Below are 21,108 nucleotides of genomic sequence, written 5' to 3' on the forward strand. Positions count from 1 at the left end.
TTAACAATAGCAAATGAGCAAATAATTGCCTGAGAAGAAATAAAAAAAAAAGAAAGAAATTCCTCGTGTAAAATGAGTTCTTAAAGTGCTGTATTATGCTGAGCCATGTCTCATTACTAACCATAAAATTCAGAGAGAGAGAGAAAGTTTGAGTCTGCTACTGCTCTGCTACGCCCAGCTGAGATCGCAAGGAGGTAAGGCAGAAGGCAGGCTGTGTCGGCTCATGTTGAGATTGAGCGCCAAGATTCATGGGAGTGTGCAGCTGTCAGAGGCCTTGATTGGTGGAGGGCTTTATCAGTCACACGACCAAAACAGAGCTCTTGTGGAGGGTTTTCGTATGAAGGCTGCTGCCATACCGCAGTGTTTAGTTCCTCCGAGCCATCAGCTGGGAAATTGCTGAGTAAAAATAAGGGAATGTGTGTTTGTGTGCACACACGTACACATGCTGCACTAAGGAAGGGGGGGAGACTCAATTAAAAACCAGCTGTGCCCTATTCCTCTGTAAGCCCTCCAGCGTTCCTCATCCCCCTCCTCTCATGTCTTACCCCCGTCCCCTCCTTCTCTACTACCCCCCACCACAAACCCCCTGCTGCTCTGTAAGCTGCCTGTAAGCTTCTAGACTCATGCCGATGGATCTAATGCTTCCTCCACAAAAAAAAAAAAAAAACACACTGCGCACACATGTGGACGTGCACACACAAACACATACTGCCTGCCTCTCAAATATACTGTAAATGCTCATTTGCCCCCTGCTGCTTGATGTAATTTCGGCAGACTTGTGTGCCAAACCGAGCCAGCTCCCCTCCCTCTTCCCCCTGCTCTCTCTTCTACTCCCTGATGTACCTGTTACTGCCTCACATCAGCCAGCTCCCACTACAGTGGGGGCACTTACAGCTCTGAGGGAGAGATGAGGGCAGCAGAAAACACCAGGTCAATGCTGTTTTTACTAAAGAGACAAACAAGCAGACAGACGGGCTGAAAGAAACGCCTGAGAGCCTGTTAATATGGTCTTAAATAACCAGCTGCATTTGGTGCACCGGAGGTTAGTGTGAGTACAAATTGGCTAAAGATACTCCCTTTACTCTGAACATTGCTGCTATTTTTTGCTCATTTTGGTTGCCTGAAAGCCATGTGTTTTCTTTCATTCTATTTATACTTCTTTAAATGGCTATAATTTCATGTATAGGATTACTGCTATAGTGAAAAAGGTACAGTTAATATAGCTTAATAAGAGTGTATCCAGAGGGCAGTGAGAGTGCTTAGCCAGCTAATCTGGTGGTAATTCTATAAGTTCAGGTCCTTTAATGAGCTCATTTGCATATTGAGAATTAATGAATTGATTATATAATTAACAATACAATGCATCTTCTTCTCAGTGTTAGTAAGGCACACATATACACCCACAAGGCCTACAGATACACACTGTAGGGGGGCGGGGGGTTAACCCTTCAGGATGTGGATATGATTGGTAGTGATAGATGTATGGGAGAGAACTCATTGCACAAGGTTAAATAGAACCCCTGACACTGTGCAGTCTGTAATGGGGAGATAGCGCTGGGAACGCGATTCGCAACTAGAGTGCTGTGAGGCTGAAGGACCCCATGAGCATTGGCTATAAGCATTAGGCTTTGATAGGTTATAATGGCTTGTGCTAATATTGGCTCGTGACAGAGAAAGGTCAGCTAACTCATGTACACGTATAGCATCCAACAACGTGCCTCTGGATTCTTTGTTTCCTCACTTGGAACAAGTCTCGAGCAACGCATCCGTCCAGGGGTCAGATTTTATGATGATCCATCACTTTTTTTAAGGTGGCAGTTTCCAATTATGGCACAATGAAATTGGATGGGATAGTAACAGGTAGGTAGGGTGAGTAAGAAATGGCTTCAAGCTGCTAACTAATTAACAAAAGATTATTTCCACAGTTTGCTTTAAAGAAGAAAAAGCAATTTGTTGGCGAGAAGCAGAAAAAAGGGGCATTGCCGGTGGTACTTTAGATACCACTAGTGGCCCTTGGTTTGCACTAATGTGGTAAAAGTGAGGGTGGAGGGTTGCCACGACTGATCCTGCATTATGGCAGGACAAGGCCCATGGGCAGCCTGTAGGCAGAACCTGGCGGCTGTCTACTCGGAGGTCGATTTTTAAACCGATGAGCAAAATGCTAGTCAGCCACCCGTGGCTGCAGCTTCTGGGTGATCTAATCTGGGTTTGCTCACTGGCCGCTCTCCACATCTATGCTCACAGGATAAGTGTTGGCCTGTTATAGACATATTAGGGCTAATCTCTAGGTGTGTCCATATGCAAGGAGTTAAGTGCAGATGGATGACAGGGACAGATTTAATACTGCTGACATCATTACTTTCAAATCCCCAAAAAATGAGGAAGTCATTGGGGTTGTAAATGTCTCTATTGCTTTTTTTTTAAATCTAATTATTTCTGGTTCTTGGTATAACAGCTTATGTGAGTTGTAAAAGTAACTACTAAGAGCAACGTTGCATTTTTGTCAACAACCTCATGTTGCTGCATCTTACAGGAGCTACAATGAGCTCATTATCTTTAAGAAAACAAAACACAACCACAATAGGACAGTATGGGAAAACTGTAAAGCTGTGGACAAGCTGCACCTGCATGATTAACAATAGGTACCATGGGCCCAAGTCAAACCTTTTTTTTTTCTTTCTTTTTTTAGGTTTTCACTTGGGGACTTACAAATTGTTCAGTATGCCATCCTACCTTCATCTGCATTTTTCATCTCATACTGCACCTGTGATACCTATTAAAAATCCCTCTTCTTTCCTTTCACCCTTCACTCTGGATTCAACCATGCTGTTTGTAAATTTAAATCAAGTCAAGGTTTTAAGAATTTACCTATCCTATAAGCTGTAACGCCCTTATTGTCTTCAGCAGTATATCACTGATGGACAGGGTAATGTCTTGCTTAAAACGAAATAGGAAATGAAAGAGTCAAATAAATAAATAAAGCCGAAAGTGGGAGGTTTATGTCCCCTGCCAATCCCCAGTTATGCATAAAAATGCCTCTGAAATGAAATCTTTATCAAAAGAGCCACAAGGTTCTCCTTACAAGGTGTTTTCAAATAAGCAGGCGTTATTATCATACCTCCATTGGGAAATATGCATTTACAGCTTGGAGAGTGCGAGGCAGTAGGGTAACTGTTAACAATGTTTTCCCTAGTTATGGTGCATAATTGCATGCTTCTGTTATTGCACCTTTCTATTGCTGCTAATACAGAAAAAGCCCATTAGGTAGTGTGTTAATGTGAACAGTAGCCTGCGGTGCAGTGGGCGCAACTGTTTAAAAAGAGATGCATGAGGACCACTGTAATGAGCACCAGGACTCGGAGCGACGGTTACAAAAATCCAAAGAATGCATGTTGGAGCTCTGAGGAATACAGCGAGAGTCAACTTTGCCTGTTAGGCTGTAAATATATGTGGCTGTGCATGTTACTGGAGCCCATTTGGCATAATGGAATTGACCTTTTATTCATTTAAGTAGTAATCATAGAATAATATTGGCATAGAAGCATGACAGTAGGCTGTTTAATATTATGACCGTACCATATGATGTATAGACTTTTTTTTTTCAATTATGATTTTTACACTTGCATATCCACAAAGCAAATAAATAAACTAAGGATACGAATTCATAACAGCAGGTACAAATAGACATGTAAATATTTCTGTAAATATTTCTGTAAATATGTCTATTTCCTAGACATATGTATATACATACCCACATACTGTACATAAATGCACACAGACACATGCATTCCCTGTAAATATACATACACAAACACATAAACATGTGAATATTAATACTGATAGGATCCCATAATCGCAGGGAGTTAGGGAGTCCCACCAGTCGAACATGGTGCAATGTAGTCTTAGTCTGTAGTTATGAGTGTATATATATATATATATATATATATTTATTATTTTATTATTTTATTTATCTATGTTATTTATTTAAGAACATTATAAGACCAGGTTTTTACATGACAGTCTGTCAAGTTAAGGCAACAAGCCATGGCCGACTGATCACAGCACATACCATCGCATATTGCATTTATAGGCTGTCATCTGGCGTGTCATCTTGCAGGGGATGCAGCTGCAGCCAGCAGTGCACAGTAGTTTACTCTCCACACGCGCTACTGATAATGACCATCGGCTTGGCTCGGACGTGAACGCGCGCTCCGCGAGCCTCGGTCATTCCTCTATACAGTGTGTGTGGATGGTCGCTCCCCTGGTGCTGCTGCGCGCAGCTTTAACCGATCGGCCGTCGCTCACGTCCAGAGCATGCCCGCCTGCCTGCCCGCCTGCCCGCCCGCTTCTCTACTCTGGAGAGAATCAACGGAAAGAGGTGCCGTTTGCGCGCAGCTGCCTTCGTCCGATTTTGGGTCCATCTTTTTTTCCAGTCAGCACTCTGTTCCCTATAACGATCATCAGCGAATGGATTGCTCCGTTTGATTTCCCCCCACCCCCTCCCCCGATTTGGTGAGATGTTGTACTGGAGGCTTATAGCCTATCTTCTCCATTAGCTCCCCCCCTCTCTCACCCCACATACCCCCCCTCCACCAACCACCTCCCCCCAGTGCTATCATCTCACGCTGTATGCAATAGCGGCTTGTCGGGATAGACGGGGCAAAAAAGAAAAGTATGCAATAAACAAGTGTCAAGTAGCTCCGGGCTGTTCGATTGGAGGGAAGCAAAAGTTCAAGTTGAAGGTGGAGGATTATGCAGTGAGTGCCGCGCATAGCTGGAAACAGGTACGTGATATTTAAGATATATATATTCCTATGGAAACGATCCTTTTACGCGCTCCTGTTGTTTACACAGCCGGCTTCTGGGAGCACAAACGGCACAAATGTGTGTGCGCAATCAGTTCTTGTGGCAAGTGGGAGGGCAGCGCAGAGCGATGACATTGAGGTGCCTTTTATCGGAAATAACATTTGTGGTCCTCGTGTGAGCTTGCACTCGAGTGCCATTGGTCACACAGGGCTCGTTTGTCGTGTCTGCAGCCTAGTTTATGTATTTATTTATTTATTTTTGGTCCAGCTGCGTGCTTAATAGTTCCTGGGCAGTGATGACCTTATATGAATCGGTATGGAGTTTGTGGGAGAGGTTTGCAACATCTGCACGCCAGCAGCAAAACAACCCCTGTGATATCTCTAAAATAATCGACACGTGTACTGGCTGTGAAGAGCTTCTATCATTTAACGGGGCAAGGTGGGGTGTTAAACCTGTCTGGCGAGGGGCAGCAGCTCAGAACAACCTTTATTTAGTTCCTATCCGACACGTTTATGGCTACCGCAGCGCAGCATCCTCATCTCTCCGTACATGCGCGATAAAGTGAGTTTGCCCTTCGGGAAAAAAAAAGATGCTCTCACTTCATCTTGCCATGGATAGAGTTAAGAGTGGGCTTTAATTGGCTTCTTGACCGGTCATTACCATCTCTCTCCTCTGGACGGCCACAGCTCTGCGTGTCGCGCTGCGTCCGAGCTGCTCCTGCTGCCGCGTATTCCTACATCTTCACACATTTCACGAGTTAATCTGTTCATATAAGCACCGATTGCCACCATGCACTTTATATTTTCTACAGTCTTTGCATCCATAAATATTTCACCCACTTGCTTCCAAGCTGCCATATATTGGAATAGAAATAATGCATGGTATTATGCTTTGTGGAGAGCTAAATCAAAGGTCCAGGCAGTGTAGGTGCATGTGTGTTGTGCTGAATTTTAATATCTTTTCTCTGTTGCCATGCTCTGTTTTTTTTTCTCTTCTTCTTCTTCTTTTGGTGACACAGTGAGGGTGAAAGCCACAGCCCAGCTGGCTCCCCCCATAACATTGCAGGACACCCGCTCACTCAGAAAGGAATATTCACTGGGCAGAAGTGTGACTCTTAGTTAAGAATCGAATGCAGTTAAGTTTAAGGTTGCGTTAGAAATAAACTTTTGGAGTCGGTTGTGTATAAAGTAAGTTGTCACATGAGGCCCACACACCATCTGTAGATCCCAGTGCCTGACAGTCGCCAGCACCTTATGACATGAAGATACACAGACACAGAGACGCACGTCATGCAGATCTTGATGATGAGGCACCCTGCTGAGATTCACACTTCACTCTATCTGGTACAGTTTCTCTCCATAGCCCCTCTATCTCCTCCTCCACCTTTAGCTCTCTTCAAGCCTCCGTCTGTGTGATCTCTCACGCTCTTTGATCTCTCTCCCACTTTCCGTCCTTCTTCCATCTTGAGCTTTTGACAGGGGCACATAAATCAAAAAGAAAGCAAATCCCTCCGATTGGCGCACAGTCATTACCGACACACATTTGAATACATGCATATTGAAACAAGTGCACATTGTGTACTTTAGTCATGCGCGTACAAGTACACACACTCAGCCGGCATCCACCCTCAGTCTTTAACCTGCCAGGCATAATCATTACAACATGTGTGTGTGTGTGTGTGTGTGTGTGTGTGTGTGTATGTGCTGCAGTCTTAAGTGCTAATAGGAGCTCACACTGGACAGCAGCAGGCTGTGTCAACCACAATCTCCAGACAAGCCCTCAGGGTGTCCCATTTGGCATGGCTACACACACAAATACAGACAGACAGACACACAAACACACACAAACAGACCTGAGAGGTTTAGGCTGGGCTCAAGGGTCTGAGGACCAGGGGTTCTCTAAGTCCGTGTCCTTGTTGGACCTTCACAACTATTCAACAAGATTAACTCTAGGCTGTTACCATGGAGATACACTGTAGATTGAGGTTTACACATGTGAACCTTTCAGTGCACGCCATTCTTTAATTCATGTCTGGATACGACGTGAGAGTGAATCTCTCTCCGTTAATCCGTCTCCGTCCATTCTCTCTCTCGTCCTCTATGTGGGTTACGTATTTATACTTACATTTTACTGCAACACCTGTGAGGCCTGGAGAGAGGAGCATCAGTCTTCATTAGACTGAAATGAGGCTGGCCCTGTTGAATAAATGACTATCATTGAGTGTGTGTGTGTGTATGTGTGTGTGTTTTGCAGTGTGTGCGCCTGTGTTGAACCCTGTAGCCTGCTCTGACCCAGCTGACAGATGACTGCAGTGATTTCCAGAGTTCAGCAGATTAGGGGATTAAAGACTGAAGGCTTCACACAATAACCTAAATGCATGCGCAGGGCGCCAAACGCGCACACACAAACAAACACACACGCTCCCGAGGCTGCTGGGGCTGTTCAGAGGTCAGTGATATCCAGTGTGACCCCTCTGCTGTGTGTTATCCTGTGTTGTGCAGATAGGAGCGTTCACATTCACACTTGCAAACAGATGGAAAACAGCATCAGAAAACCTCAAGGGTCCAATTTCACTAATGCCATTTTCACACTACAGGCGTGACCCATATTGGTACCGAGGGCCCTGTTGATACATTTTGTCCTTCCCAACCAATTCAGAACCCACTCAGTGTTAGATAATGAACCAGCATAGTGGGCTGAATGTTTGTGACTAGGCCAATGTAATTTCGTGACCGATTTGGAGCCAAAAGTCCCTTTCAAACACAAAAGCCACCATTGTGCTCATTGTTTTCAAATCTGTTAGTGATAACTATTGCTGCATGTTAACTGATGTCATAACAAAAAGGTGCTCATATGTATCTCAGGTATAATTACCTGAGAGAGCCAGTAAAGTGCCCCTTATTAGTCGGCTTTGTATGATTTCATGTGTTGACTGGTTTAGTTTTTAGGCACGTTTTTCCTCAACATTTTTAACAAGGCTTGAAATGCTAAGCTCTGTCGCTGACAGTGCAACCATAGAGACATTAGCGAGTTTTAAAATACCTTAAATCTATCAGATTTAGTCTTGGGAGCCAAGATTTTTATACTTCTGTGAAGATGCTAGAGAAGGAAGAAGCGAGCAATTATCCCCAGCAGATCTACACACCCACTGCTAAAAAAAAATAAATGTTTTTTGGTTCTTAAACCATTTTCACAAGCTGGTTTTGAATGGCTCGGAGCTAAATAAAGGTGAGGGTATGATTGTTCTTTTATCAGGTAAGATAATTTTTTGAAATATAGCAAAGACTGCTGTTTACGGTACATTAAACATGAGCATAGCGGGATGGGTGGTAATGGAAGCAGAAACATCCTCTTGTCACTAATGATTAACTAAGAACGCTGACCTTTACAGAGAAGAGAGGTGGGTGAGAAAGGATGGTCTTTGTGACAGAATACGGAATGGGTTGGTATTGTTTACACTGTTGCTGTAATTATCAGCGCATGGTGGTAAATAGAAAATACTAGCTTTGCTCTATTAAAGGCTGTTCTGTCCGTCCTACTATCCCGTCAGCTATTTCACAAGCTCATGGCTTTTTGAGCCAGAAATACAATTAGTCAGTGTCATAAATCCAAATCCCGAAAAAAAAAAAAAATGCTGCGGGAATGGTTTCGTTTCTATTATGGAAGCCTTGTTTGGCCTCCTGCAGAGCAGCTGTTGGGTGGCATGAGATACAACAGTGTCAGAAAGGCTTTGATGAGAAAGGGCCAACTCAGGTTTCCCCCCCACCCCCCACCTCATTTCAACTGCATCTAACCAGTTGCGCACTGCTTACTGTCCCTTTCCACATTTCCCTTCTCACTTCCCTTCTCTGGGTGTCTGGTCTTTAATTTGATCCATTCATGCTCGATTGTCCTCAGTGTTTCATATTTCAACATTTCAACTTTCAACATTTAATTGTGCTCCATTGGGGAGCTGCAGAGGCATACTGTATATAGGAATAGCCTGCTGCGGTTTTTTTCGAGAGGCTAAAATTACAAAGACTTGCTGATGAAGGAACAAATTAATTGCAGTAATTGATTAATTGGTGGGTACCGTAGGAAACCACGGTGTAAAAAGTGGTTGACATCTCCCATGGCTTCATGTAAAAATATGTACGACTAAAGAGATGTTTTACCTTTTTTTAAAGTCCTTACAAGGTTGAATTAAATCCGGTTTAGTTTAAATGTCACATATGGCTATCCACGGCTTTCAAAGCTGTGAATGAACAATTTGTTCAAGGCTATTTCTTTTTTACATCATTGCATCGATTGACAGTCCTCCATGATAATCTTGTTTACATGACTTGCTGCATCCAGTCTAATTTAACCAAAACAATTAGAATCATAATTCTGCTGTATCACATCTTATCACATTTGTGAGACAACAAGAATTAAAAATCAAATTGCACTTTTTGCCAAACAGTTTAGAAAGACTGACGGGGCAGCCCCTGGCCTGAAATCATTTTTGAATGAGAAGGGAAAGAGCCTAAAGGACTGGTGTTACTTTGTGGCAGCCCTTGGGTTTCACATTATTTAATCAAGGTAAACGTAATGGGTAATGCACTTCCCCTAAAATAGACCCTGGATATCTCTGTATGGGAACAATGATTCTGAAAATTGCTGCCTAGATACATATTAGGAGTGAAATTAGCCAATAAGACCTTAACTTAAGGTGAAAACAATCTTGGATACATAAAGCCCTGGCATTTTGGGAGCCATCATCTAACAGACATCACTGGTACTCGTGTCCTAATGTATTCAGCCATTGGCTTTATCTGTCAGCTTCATTACACTTGAATATTGTTAGCAGAATGTTGTTTGGTTTAAAGTCTGACAGCCATAAGCTCATCCCTTCCACCTGTTCCTTGCACTCTGTTTCTGACCTTAATTGCCTATATTTGTCTTTCAAGAGGTGCTCAGTGTAGTGTGATGCGCGTTTGCATGTGTGTGGCGTGTGACATCCGGCATTAGCCGTGCTTTACAGAAAGTGACACTTGTAGAGAGCAGCCTTCATCTTGGATTACCATGCCCATGGATCCTGTGGGTTTTTATGCTGGAAGAGATGGCAGAGTGGGATGATATTCACTGCATCTGTCTGACAGCTGACCGACTGGTTTTAACTCATCCTCCTCACATGCTCATGGCGCTTTGTTGTGAGCTTTCCTGGTTACATTTAAGTCGAGCAAAAATAAAGTCTTGAACTCGTGTGCCTACTTGCACATGCACTCGTGATAATAATGGCAGTTGCAAGCAAAGATATGTAAGGCCATCTGTAACCAAGCCCTGTGGATGATTTAGGTGACTAAAGATAGCTAGAGCTGTAGAATGTAAGGCCATGCTGACAAATTGTTTTAGTCGAACAGAACATTGTTTAGTTGAACAACAGAAAAGTATTTTTGTAACCCTTTCACTTATTTCCCAAGATGACCTATTAAACATTTTCAGCTTTTAGGCTAAATGTTTGATCGAGAAAATAATGGGCAGATCGATCATTGAAAATTGTTTATCATTGAAGATTATTGTTGCAGCTCTGCTGGCCTAATGTAAGGTCAGGCCCATCATCTGTCAATTGAAATAACACCTGCTGCACAGTGGACGAAAACTAAAGGTTGATACCATTGTAAAGTAATTTTGGTCCCATTGAAGATTCAAAATGCCTGTTGAGTCTTTCCAGGCCACAATGAATCAAACTGAATTTCTTGGCACACTCTGCAGCTGAGATAACTTATACAAAAGAAAAAAGTAACCAAGAAGAGTCTGCATCTGTTGGCCCTGCAGTGCAGGGTTTTCTCTTTAAACTATTTCCCATCAGTGTGAAGAGGCAAGTAGTCCCTCTCGGACAAATTACAAATTCTCTTGCTTCTTCTTTTTCTCTCCGTTTTGAGAAATGCTGCGAAAAGTAGACTTGTCCTCCGCTGCCCTTGGGTGTGGCCTGTTGAGTCACACTCAGAGAGACTGTCGAGTCATTACTCAGACCTACACAGACCCAGTCAAGCTCTGACCCCTTTGGTACTTCAGACAGGAAGTGTAGTTAGGGCAATCACTGATGATGCTTGAGGATCTTTTGTGGCCGTGAGCTTCTTAATACTCTCTGTCTTTTGCATTTGTAAGTACCCTTCAGCTAAGGGCTGTGCTGGTTGCATAAGGGTCTGCCGTAACCCTGACTTGTCGAGGACATATCAGCTATGGGACTCCATGCACATATGCATTTAGGCATACACACACATATGGACTCACGCTAACAATTCCACATAGGAATTGCTGTGGCTTCTCCATTTACTGTACTGCAACTCCACAAAACTTGATTTGTGGGATCATTCAATTCCATGCCTTCACAGCCAATGGAATAACCACAAACTCTCTGTGGCAGCCAATGAATTCAAGAAATTTAGTGTACCTTCAACCCCTCTATTGCTTACCCCCCCCCCCCTTTTTCTCTCTGTCTCTCTTTCTAAGCAGACATGCCTAGTTACAGTCTAAAATGGCCTTGTGAAGGAGGACGGGAGTTAAGATGGCATCCCCAGAGACTTTTCAGAGAAGTAATTTAATAAACTGTGATATTTTTCCACTCCACAAGGGAAAGGGAATAGACTCAGAAAAGTAATGAAACTCGGCTGTTGAATTTTTAATATTACAGAATCAATTTCCTGTACTTGAACATAACCAAGGAAGGCTCTTTTCTTCTACCTGGGTTGCACAGTACCGCATTGACTTCCGGCTAGCTTTCTCTCCCCGCTCAAATCAGAGTGAGGAGGTCTAAAGGTTTGATCAAAACATTTGTTCAACAGCATCTCTTGGCACCCACCTGCCCTTGAACATTTGAGTAGCAGCTGGAAAGATAGGTTGTCCTTACCACAGTGGCAGCGTAGAAAGTGAATGAGGAAGCCAGTTAATTAATGATAAAAATTACAAGGACAAATAACACAATTCTATTCGACTTTCTTCTGTTTTGCAATATTCCGAGCTACAGTTTATGACAGTTATGCTTTAAAAGGATACACCACACTCTATCTGTAGCCTCATGTTACTTAGAAGAAGGGACATAACAAGATGACACTACTTTTCACTGTTACAATTGATAAAGATATTTGCTTGGATCTTAGCCATATCTCATAAGTAATATTGTGTTTATATATATTATATATGCAACATCTCAGAAAGATGATTGCCCATCTCAGTTATCCCAATTATTTGGGGATTTCTAAATTCTTGCTTGAACGGTGGCGAGAATGGCTATTAACAAACGTATGGCTTACCTGACGTGATGCTATCCCCCCCCAATCTCCTAAAGGGTGAAACAAACTGGCAAAATAGCAAATCTTTGTAACACAGAGATTTTGCAAGTCACTGCCATATTATCACCCAAAAGACTTGGAATTGGTTTTCTACATTCTCTTGTTGCCACACAGTGTTAACAATGAAAACTGTAATAAAGTCCTCAGTCTTAATTGACCAAAGACTTGTTGGTCTAGTAACAGACCAGATACTGATCAAAACTTAACCGTACCATCATCTATTTACAATTGTAAATGGTGTTATTATTTACTCAATTTACAAATGAGTATTTTTCTAATCTAATTATCCCATAGTTACCATTTGCCAATAAAATATAAATACTTAATAAAAAATGTTGGCATTGAAGGTTTAAAAGCTTTTGTTATTTAATCATACCCGTGGCTTTGAAAAACCAAAATGAATGTGCTCTCTGGTAACAGGGTTGAACTCAAAGCATCCATTACATCGACAGTTGTGTCCCCGTTTCCTCTCAAATCTTGATTTGTCATCTTACTAGATTCTTTTTTTTTTTTTTATTCAGTTAATAGTTTTGTCATTAATGGACTTCCATACATTTGACTAATCATTCCATTGAACTCTGGTATTTGATAATTAGCACTGTTTCCTGCGTTTCACACTTCTGTCAAGGCTGCTGTTTGTTTGTTTACTGCAGATACACAATGACACTCCTTTTACCCTGAGCCCACCGTTACGTGTGGCAGAGAGAGAGAGAGAGAGAGAGAGAGAGAGAGAGAGAGAGAGCGAGGTCAGGTGATGATTTATGACCGCGATGCTGCATTCCAGCACAGGATGATTAATCTCTTCTGGGAACACTTCACGAGTACAAGTTTAACCTACCTCGGCCTTGCACACGCATGCACGCACACATGCCAGTCCACACAAACACACAAACACACAGTAGTAAGCATGCATGCGCTCTGCATGCTTGACAAGCAAGACATAAACGTAGGGGCAGAGTGCATGTAGGTGCTTTTGTATGCAATCCGTGTGCAACCCCCCCGCCCCCTCCACAACCCCGTACACCCCACCCGCACACACACACATACACGCACTCGCACAATACCTCTCCCGCACACACACTCATCCCTCCTTCTCGTTTCTGCCTCCCTCGTTCATTCTCTCTTTCTTTTCTCTCCTCACTGACCTCAGTGGTGCAATGTCTCACATTCACCCCTCTCCTCTTTCGCCTCATCCATTCATCACAAACGGTCACAGATGCTCACACTCACACACAGAGAGAAAGGGAGGGAGAGAAAGAGTGAGAGAGAGAGAGAGACTCTGTATAAGGCCATTTGGCTCCAGTACAACCAGTGAGCAGAAGGCCATAGGATTAGTGCTGCTAGGTGCTAAGAGCTTCAATGTCTTAATAAGCACAGAGAAAGGCAGAGACTGGCCCTATCAGTATGATACAGCTGTGTGTCTCAGTGTGTGTGCACAAGTGTGCATACTGAGGTGATCTGCGCAGGTACAAATACTCTTTGGCAGTCCTGGGCCGACACATTGAGAGGATAAGTGTAAATACCACAGGCTGCATCTGAAGCTCTATTACTTGAGCACACTTCAACGAATCGTTCCACAGTTACACTCATTGAAACACAGAGGGTGGTTGAACACATCTTTATTGTAATGAAGTCATTTATTGTAATGGAGAGCATTTACAGTCAGCTGTAGCTTAAATTCCTACGCTTTTGTCACTACGGCTTCCCTGTGTCTTTGTCGAGCCTGCGTTCTCTTTCTTTTTTAGTATGTCTCTCTCTCGAGTGGCCAGCTTCCTTTGGACACAGTGACCTTCTCTCTCTTGAGCGTGGGATTCTTTTATAGGAATGTGATTTGCAGTGATTGTGACATTCTTAGACACATGCTGACGTTTCTTTAGTGAGACATCATGTCCTCTGGGATACAAAGTATGATTTATCGGAGCAAAACTAGCAAAAAAAAAAATAACTAAACAACCATTAAATGACAACATGATTGATAACATAAAATTGAAACCTGTTATAATGCATTTAAAAGATGGAGAGAAACTTCATTCTGTTGTGACATAAATCTCTTTATGAGTCAATCAACTTTATTTGAGAGACATGTTTATTATGAGCTTTGCAGTTCTAAGAACACCTACATCACGAGTTTATATGGAGCCTGAGTCTGCTGTCATAAAATATCCATCTCTCTCTAGGATTGTAAACATCCATCAAGACAAATGTGTGTATATTATTTTAATATAAAGTTTGAATCCTTAAATTTGGTTTGATTACCGGTCATAAAAAGGTGGTGTCATACTACAGGAAACTCCTTGAGTAGCCACTATGTTTACAGTGCAGCCAAAGAAACATTTTAATAAATAACGTAGTAGCAATCACATGACATTGGTGTAAGAGTACCAGTAAAAGAGCTGAGGAGTTTGTGTGCTGCCTGTCACCTGCAACTATTTATCTCATACGAAGGAGCCGCTCCTTCTTGTTCAATTACTCGCATGCAATACTTAAAACAGATCCACTGTCAAAACGTGCAGAAAATGCCTATTGTCATGTTTTGTAGACGCACTTTTTGACAAACAGTTTCTGTCAGCACTTACTTCAGTGACAAATACATTATGTTTCCTGCGGCTGCAATAAAAGCCACCCTGTGTTTTGCGAATTGGATGCTTTGGATGTGATGGAGCACCAATAGGAAGTGTTGGGTTTGTGTTAGCAGTAACCGAATATAGCCCCGATAAGGCTGTAGGAGAGTGAACAATTAGGCTGATATTTCTGAGATAGAATTAACGGAATTGACATGATTGCATGCATCATTTCCTGTCAGTCCTTTCCTTCCATCAAATGTGGAAATGGCAGACCCTGCCACTAACAATGAAAACAACTATATCAAGAGGTCATTACATAATGTAAATACAGTAAATTATTCATAAAAATGCACGCCATACATCATATTAAAACAGGGTTTTATGAGCATTAACGATTAGAACTAAAATCTGAATAGAAATCTTAATTCCTTTTAGCGCCATATTCACAACCGATCCCTGACGGTGAATCACATAATGCACTAAACATAACATTCACATACAGTAACAGAGCAAACTCCCACTCTATGCATCTATCCCTGCGGTAATTAAATGGCCAGCAGCTGCCACCAGATTGTAACTTATTTCATTAACTAATGGTTATACTTATCATTATGTCTACAATACCAGACATTTAAACATACATTTAATCATCTCCATTATAATGCCACCTCTACTTTAATGACACAGATAGTACTGAACACATTATGCCTCAGCTCCATTCATAATATTCCCACTGGGCACTCTTACTTTGGCCTTACTTTCTGATTAGATAGATCGGATTGATTGACCAAGCTGCATAAGTTGCGTTTAAGTACTATACTTCTGTTCTTACTTTGCTCGTGACACAGAGACGGGAGTGGAGGATGAATACCAAAAGAAAAGGAAAGTTCAATAATTCATATCTAACTTAAACATATACACACATCCTCTTGTGTGCGTGCAGCTTCATCTCTTAGGGGCTTAATCCTTTATTTAGCACCAGCTCGATTCATAACAGCGTCCATTATCAAATGTGAGGATTGGAGAGAGCAAGAGAGTACTGTATCAGGGAGCGAGAATGGGAGGGAGAGTAATGCAATCCTTTGTGAAAGTGCCATCATATCACCCAACCCCACTCAATCTCCTCAGCAGCTACAGAGCAGATGAATGTCCTGGATGATTCTAATCTCATCACACACATGCACATGTTATACACGCATGTAGACACACTCGCACGTGCACACGGAGACTGACGCGTCCACACCATTCATATTTGATGTTTACAAATCGATGGTGAATAGTAATAACATGAGTGGATACTATCATGTGACTGTGCTTGAATATGCGCTCTGCGACATCTGTGTGTGTGTGTGTGTGTGAGATGTTTGGCATGTGAATATTGAAGTGTGTAAATGTGTAGGAGTTATTTGTAGCGTCTGATCAGAACATCCGTACTTAACTTTAATTCCTCAGCTTTTAATTGTGACCAGGTGTCGTGTGTTTGTGCGCACGTCGAGTCCTGACGGGGCCTCGGTGTGTTGCGACGTCGTGAATAATAAGGGCATGTCACATCGCTGTGTCTGTGTGAGTTTGCGTAACTAGCCGGAGTGTGTAGACACAAGATGTCTTCCAGCGCACTCCTGTACACTGTCTTCTTTACACTGCTATCCCTCCACATTGATTTGAAAATATGTCTGTAATTGAGGAGGGAGGTCTGATAAGAACCGAGGATGCTTTGGGGAACCATGTGTTTGATTCTTACTTTCAAGTTTGAATTGTTCCTTTTGAAGCATGTCGTATTTGATGTTCGCATCGAGGACTTACCTTTGCTTGATTAAAGGTGTATTCTCAGCATTTTTATCGCTTGTGTGGCTTTGACGTGACATGCTGATTTAAGTACGCTCACTTAATTGATCATGGACTGGATGCGACTGTGATTCTCAGTCTTAATAATACATTTAATTGATATAGCATCTTTCAAAACAAAGTTACAAAGCATTGTACAAGATGACTCATTCAAAGACGAGTTAAAAGAAGACCTTTGTAGGCTTTCAGAAATCAAACTTTGTGAAGGCGCACTTGTAAAAATATGTTTTTAAGAGTGATTCAAAAGAAGATAAGGAGCTCCCAAGTCTAATTTCCTTAGGCTGGGTCTGCCAGAGAGTGGAGGCACAGAAAAAGCAGAAAACACAAAAAAATGTTACTTTAATTTAATAAATATACCGGAATAACATTTGGTCAAAAAGGGACTAATTAAACAATCTGTTAGTTGGAATAATATTGTTAACATCTGCCGAAGATGTCTTTTTTTTCTCAAGTAATTTAGAATTTGGAAAGGTGAAGACAGTGATGTCATACCTCTAGTAAGTCTTCTGTTTTATTTGTTGTATAATTGATGCTTGAAGTCAAACGCCACACTTCATTCATTTAAACTCTTTGCAATGATTTGTGGTGACGTGTGAAAACTGAAATTCCACCCGTGTGTAACCACACCTGAACATAAGGACTTTTACAACTAGTCATCATGCGTGGAACGTTTGAACAAACTAAATCCAATTATAAAATCAAGAGAGGTCATAATGAGAAAGCGACTGCATTACGTTTGCTCTGACTGAGTCCGACCCCTCAAGTGATGTGACAGCAGAGCACAACTCAGTAATTAAACTTCAAATTGGACATTTGCCTAAAACTGAAATCACTTCAAATATCATCTAGTTTAAGGTCAGGATAGGATATGTGAAAAGGCTTAAGAGCAATTTTGGTTTAAAAATTAGGCCTTTGCCTCTAACTACTCAGACTACATCTTAGAGCAAACACTCTGTGCTATTTTCATGGATTTAGTTTCATGGATTTTCATGGATTTAGTTTGTGAAGGCGCACCGACATAATCACTTAAACTGCCTTCATGTTTATTATGTCTGCCGGTATTTCATTTTCCTCAACATGGATTTTATAACCCAAAAAGGAGCTAAATCCTGTGAGACTTTGAAGCAGAGTCATTAAAACGGGTGTACAGGAGCATGGGTGGGGGGAACCTATGGATTCATCGGATGAAGGAGATCATACGATCCATCAAAGATCTCAAGGACATGTGTTGTTTTCTCTCATCCTTACATACCTGAAGTCCGAACAATCTGTTCCCACCAATATCCATTTTTTCATCATCGTCCTTCCATGCAGTATTTCGCCAAAAGCAGCTTGGAAAGCATCAATATTGGTGTCAAACAATCACATTTCCTACGTAATTGAAAGAGGCACCGCGTTCGTGTTAAACCTCAGTAACTACAAAATATCTCTGTCAAATTTGTACCAATATAACATTCTGTTCGTATGCACACACTCGCGTAGGATTCCTGCAGCTGACTCAGGTGCTGTCAGTTAGGTGACGTCAAAATCCATTAACATCACCCGCTCACGATTTGATATCAGGATCAGTTCTGACAAAATGTTTTATTTCCTGTCTTGCACACAACTGACTGAGGATAAAGCCTTGAAATGTATTATATACAGTATAGTGTATATAGAGTTATACTTCTGTACATTTTCATTGTTATGAACAACGTTACATTTGTCTCCCGAGTCTTCATTATTGAATCGGCCTCCATACTGCTCTGACTTCAATATTTTTGCTACAGTAGCAGCCTGCCAGGAAGAAAACTCAGTTCATTTGAGTTATACTAAATGTATGTGGGAGGAGAGAGAGAAGGAAAGAAAGAAAGAAAGAAAGAAAGAAAGAAAGAAAGAAAGAAAGAAAGAAAGAAAGAAAGAAAGAAAGAAAGAAAGAAAGAAAGAAGATTTATGAACACAGGGAACAAGTTAATATGGTTCTGTCGGTGCTCTTGTGGATGTTGCAGCTGATGAGTTTAACTATCATGACAAGTGTTCGCACAAGCCTCGCATCACCTTTATTCCTCATCTGTAAATTCCATCTCAAGTAGAAACTATAAAATATGAATACTAAACAATAACCGTAAAAAAAAGAAGAGAGAATCAGCGAAAAAATAATTTGACTGCATTCAAGGCATGTTTTTGTTACACAGCAAGGATTACGGATGGGCTTTTAAACTGTTAGATTCCTGCTGCTTTTTAATATCTTGTGTGATCTATTTGTGTCCTAAGCTGCTAATAGCTAGAGGGAATCAGGGGAACACAGCAGGGGTGGTGCTTGCATAATGGATTGGTTATTTTATGTTTCTCCCCCAAAAAGAGATAGGATTGGGAATTTGTCTTTTCCCCCCTTCGTACATTCATCACTTTTTGTCTCAGTACTGTTTTACTAGGAAACAGGGGCTTGTTTGGAGTAGCGGCACTATAAAAACTCAGCCGAGCATTTCAGTTATTTAGAGACGTGCTGTGCTGGTGTTTCCCGGCTCAAGCCAAGTCACAACATTAAGCATGCGGTAAGGACTGAAATCCACAGTGGGATGGCGAGCTGAACTTGAGGTACACTACGGCCAGTGGGCGAGAGTCATTTTTCTGAAGCAGCGAAATCGTATTCTCCATTTCACAGTCACAGCACTGGCACAGCTGTGATAACAATGTGCCCTTAACCCGACTTATGTTCTTATTTATTTGGTGTGCCCCACAGTTGCTTGACGATTATTCTGAGAAAAAGTAATTGCTAACAATGTACGTGCAAACATCTCTCCCCCCTCGCTCCGCCTCGTCTTCGGTGCAGTAAAGCAGAGCCCCAGCTGATATGCATAATCACACGTTTAGAGACGGGTGAGAGAGAGAGAGCTATTTCCAAAACGTCTTACTGACAACTCAGAACAATTTTGGAAGTTTTCAGGACAATCAGCCTGCTAATTCTGCATTAATTAGTAAAATAAACTATGAGAAGCCAAAACAAGTTAATGGCTGTTTTCGCTGAGGGCGGAGGGAGGGATTGGGAGAAAGTGAGCAGAATGGGTTTTCTTCATAAATTTTCACATGACAAATTAATGAAAGAATAACTGGCAGATAACATTTTTTATCTCTGCAATTACAACATTCTTGATCATCTATAGGGACCAAAAAAAAAAAATTCTCCATGACAAATACTAAAAGCTGTAATGTTGGGCGATGTTGCATAAATGTTTTAGAATCGCGGTGCTTGTTATGGGCTCCACCAATCCACAGTGGACCAATTTACCCGGCCTTATAATGGCATCTCTAATGCTTCAGTCTACATGAAAATAAACAAGTCTGTAAAAAGGAATATTAAATGCATTGTATTATTGCTTATTCCCAAAGAAACAAATTGATCTTTTTATGACATTCAATCTATAAAGCAAGGCGGTAGCTATTTTGCAGCAGTTACCATAAACAAACTAGTGAGCCGGATTTTATTACCTCACATTTCAGCATTGTAGATAGAATTTTCAAACTGATCCGGTTGGCTACACCTGGTCTGAATGTGAGTGTATGCAGGTGGATGTGCAATTATACTGTATGTGTGTGTATGAGGGAGATTGTGTGCGATCTTAGTTGTGAATATGGCTCATTCCTGGTCCAGCAGGTTAAGGAGGGTTTTGGCTCTGTGCTACTGACCCATCTGGACTGTTTGCCGGTTTTCAGCCTCATCCCTAGACTACAGTTGAAGCACTGCAAGCTCATCTCCAGTGCCTTCATTCAATTCAGACCTTCGGCATTACAGCTGTCGCAAAATTTTAATGGTCATTGGCCCATTAGCTCGGAAGATTTTGTGTGACTCACTGTGTCTGTGATCTTGTGGCAGATGTGATCCTTGACTCCGGTCGTCAACACAAACACAGAGATATAAAGAATACAGACGGATAATTGAAATTGTTTTCCCAAATTTTTCGAAGCATAATGTAGAACTATTTCAATCTGTTGTTGGTTACTTTAGCTGCTGTGCCAATATCGTGTCTCCTCTGTTTTTCTACCCATCTTATCCAAGAGCTAAAGCTTGATGTGACCTCCTACACATACTATGAGAGCCAAAGAGGATCAACACTCAGATCCACTTAGATTACCACCTTCTTTGTGGCTCTCTCTCTCTCTCCCTCTCTTTTTCCCTCTGTCCACCTAGCGACAAATGGCAACTCCATCCAGAAGTTACATTTGGACAAGGACAAATAGTACAGCAAGAACACACACACACACAGGCAGACACCGCTGCAGGCCTGGATAGCATTTGAGGGGCAGGATAATGTCAGCTGACCAAGGCCTTGGTGGCTCCCAGTCATCCATGGCTGCCAACTTCACTAACATCAGCTCCACTCCACAGTAATAGGACAAAGGCGGCCTGCTTTTTTTGTGTAGCTTTTAATAGGGCAGCTCATCTGTGCGTGTGTGTGTGAGAGTCAAAGAGAGACAGAAACATGAGCATCAATGTGTCTTTTTTGTGACTTGAAGGGAAACACGAGCAGGTAGCGGGACAGTTGGAGTATGGGACTTCAGAGTTGACGGCAGTCTGGTGCTGTCAAGGCTTTATGGCTGGG

General features: G+C 41.9%; 1 protein-coding gene across 6 annotated transcripts in view; it reads left to right on the top strand.

Annotated features, from left to right (window-relative positions):
* The first annotated feature begins 4,146 nt into the window (after positions 1-4,146).
* Positions 4,147-21,108, top strand: part of tenm2a (teneurin transmembrane protein 2a) — a 201,802-nt gene continuing 184,840 nt past the window's right edge. For 3 of the 6 annotated variants that reach the window (XM_027282412.1, XM_027282415.1, XM_027282420.1), the window contains exon 1: positions 4,148-4,784. The gene's annotated coding sequence lies outside the window, so the exon portion shown is untranslated. Of the gene's footprint in view, positions 4,785-21,108 lie in introns of all 6 variants that reach the window. The other 3 variants (XM_027282406.1, XM_019273981.2, XM_027282425.1) reach the window with 2 other exon arrangements.

The sequence above is a fragment of the Larimichthys crocea genome, chromosome I (genome assembly GCF_000972845.2).
Source record: "Larimichthys crocea isolate SSNF chromosome I, L_crocea_2.0, whole genome shotgun sequence".
Taxonomy (NCBI): Eukaryota; Metazoa; Chordata; class Actinopteri; family Sciaenidae; genus Larimichthys; species Larimichthys crocea.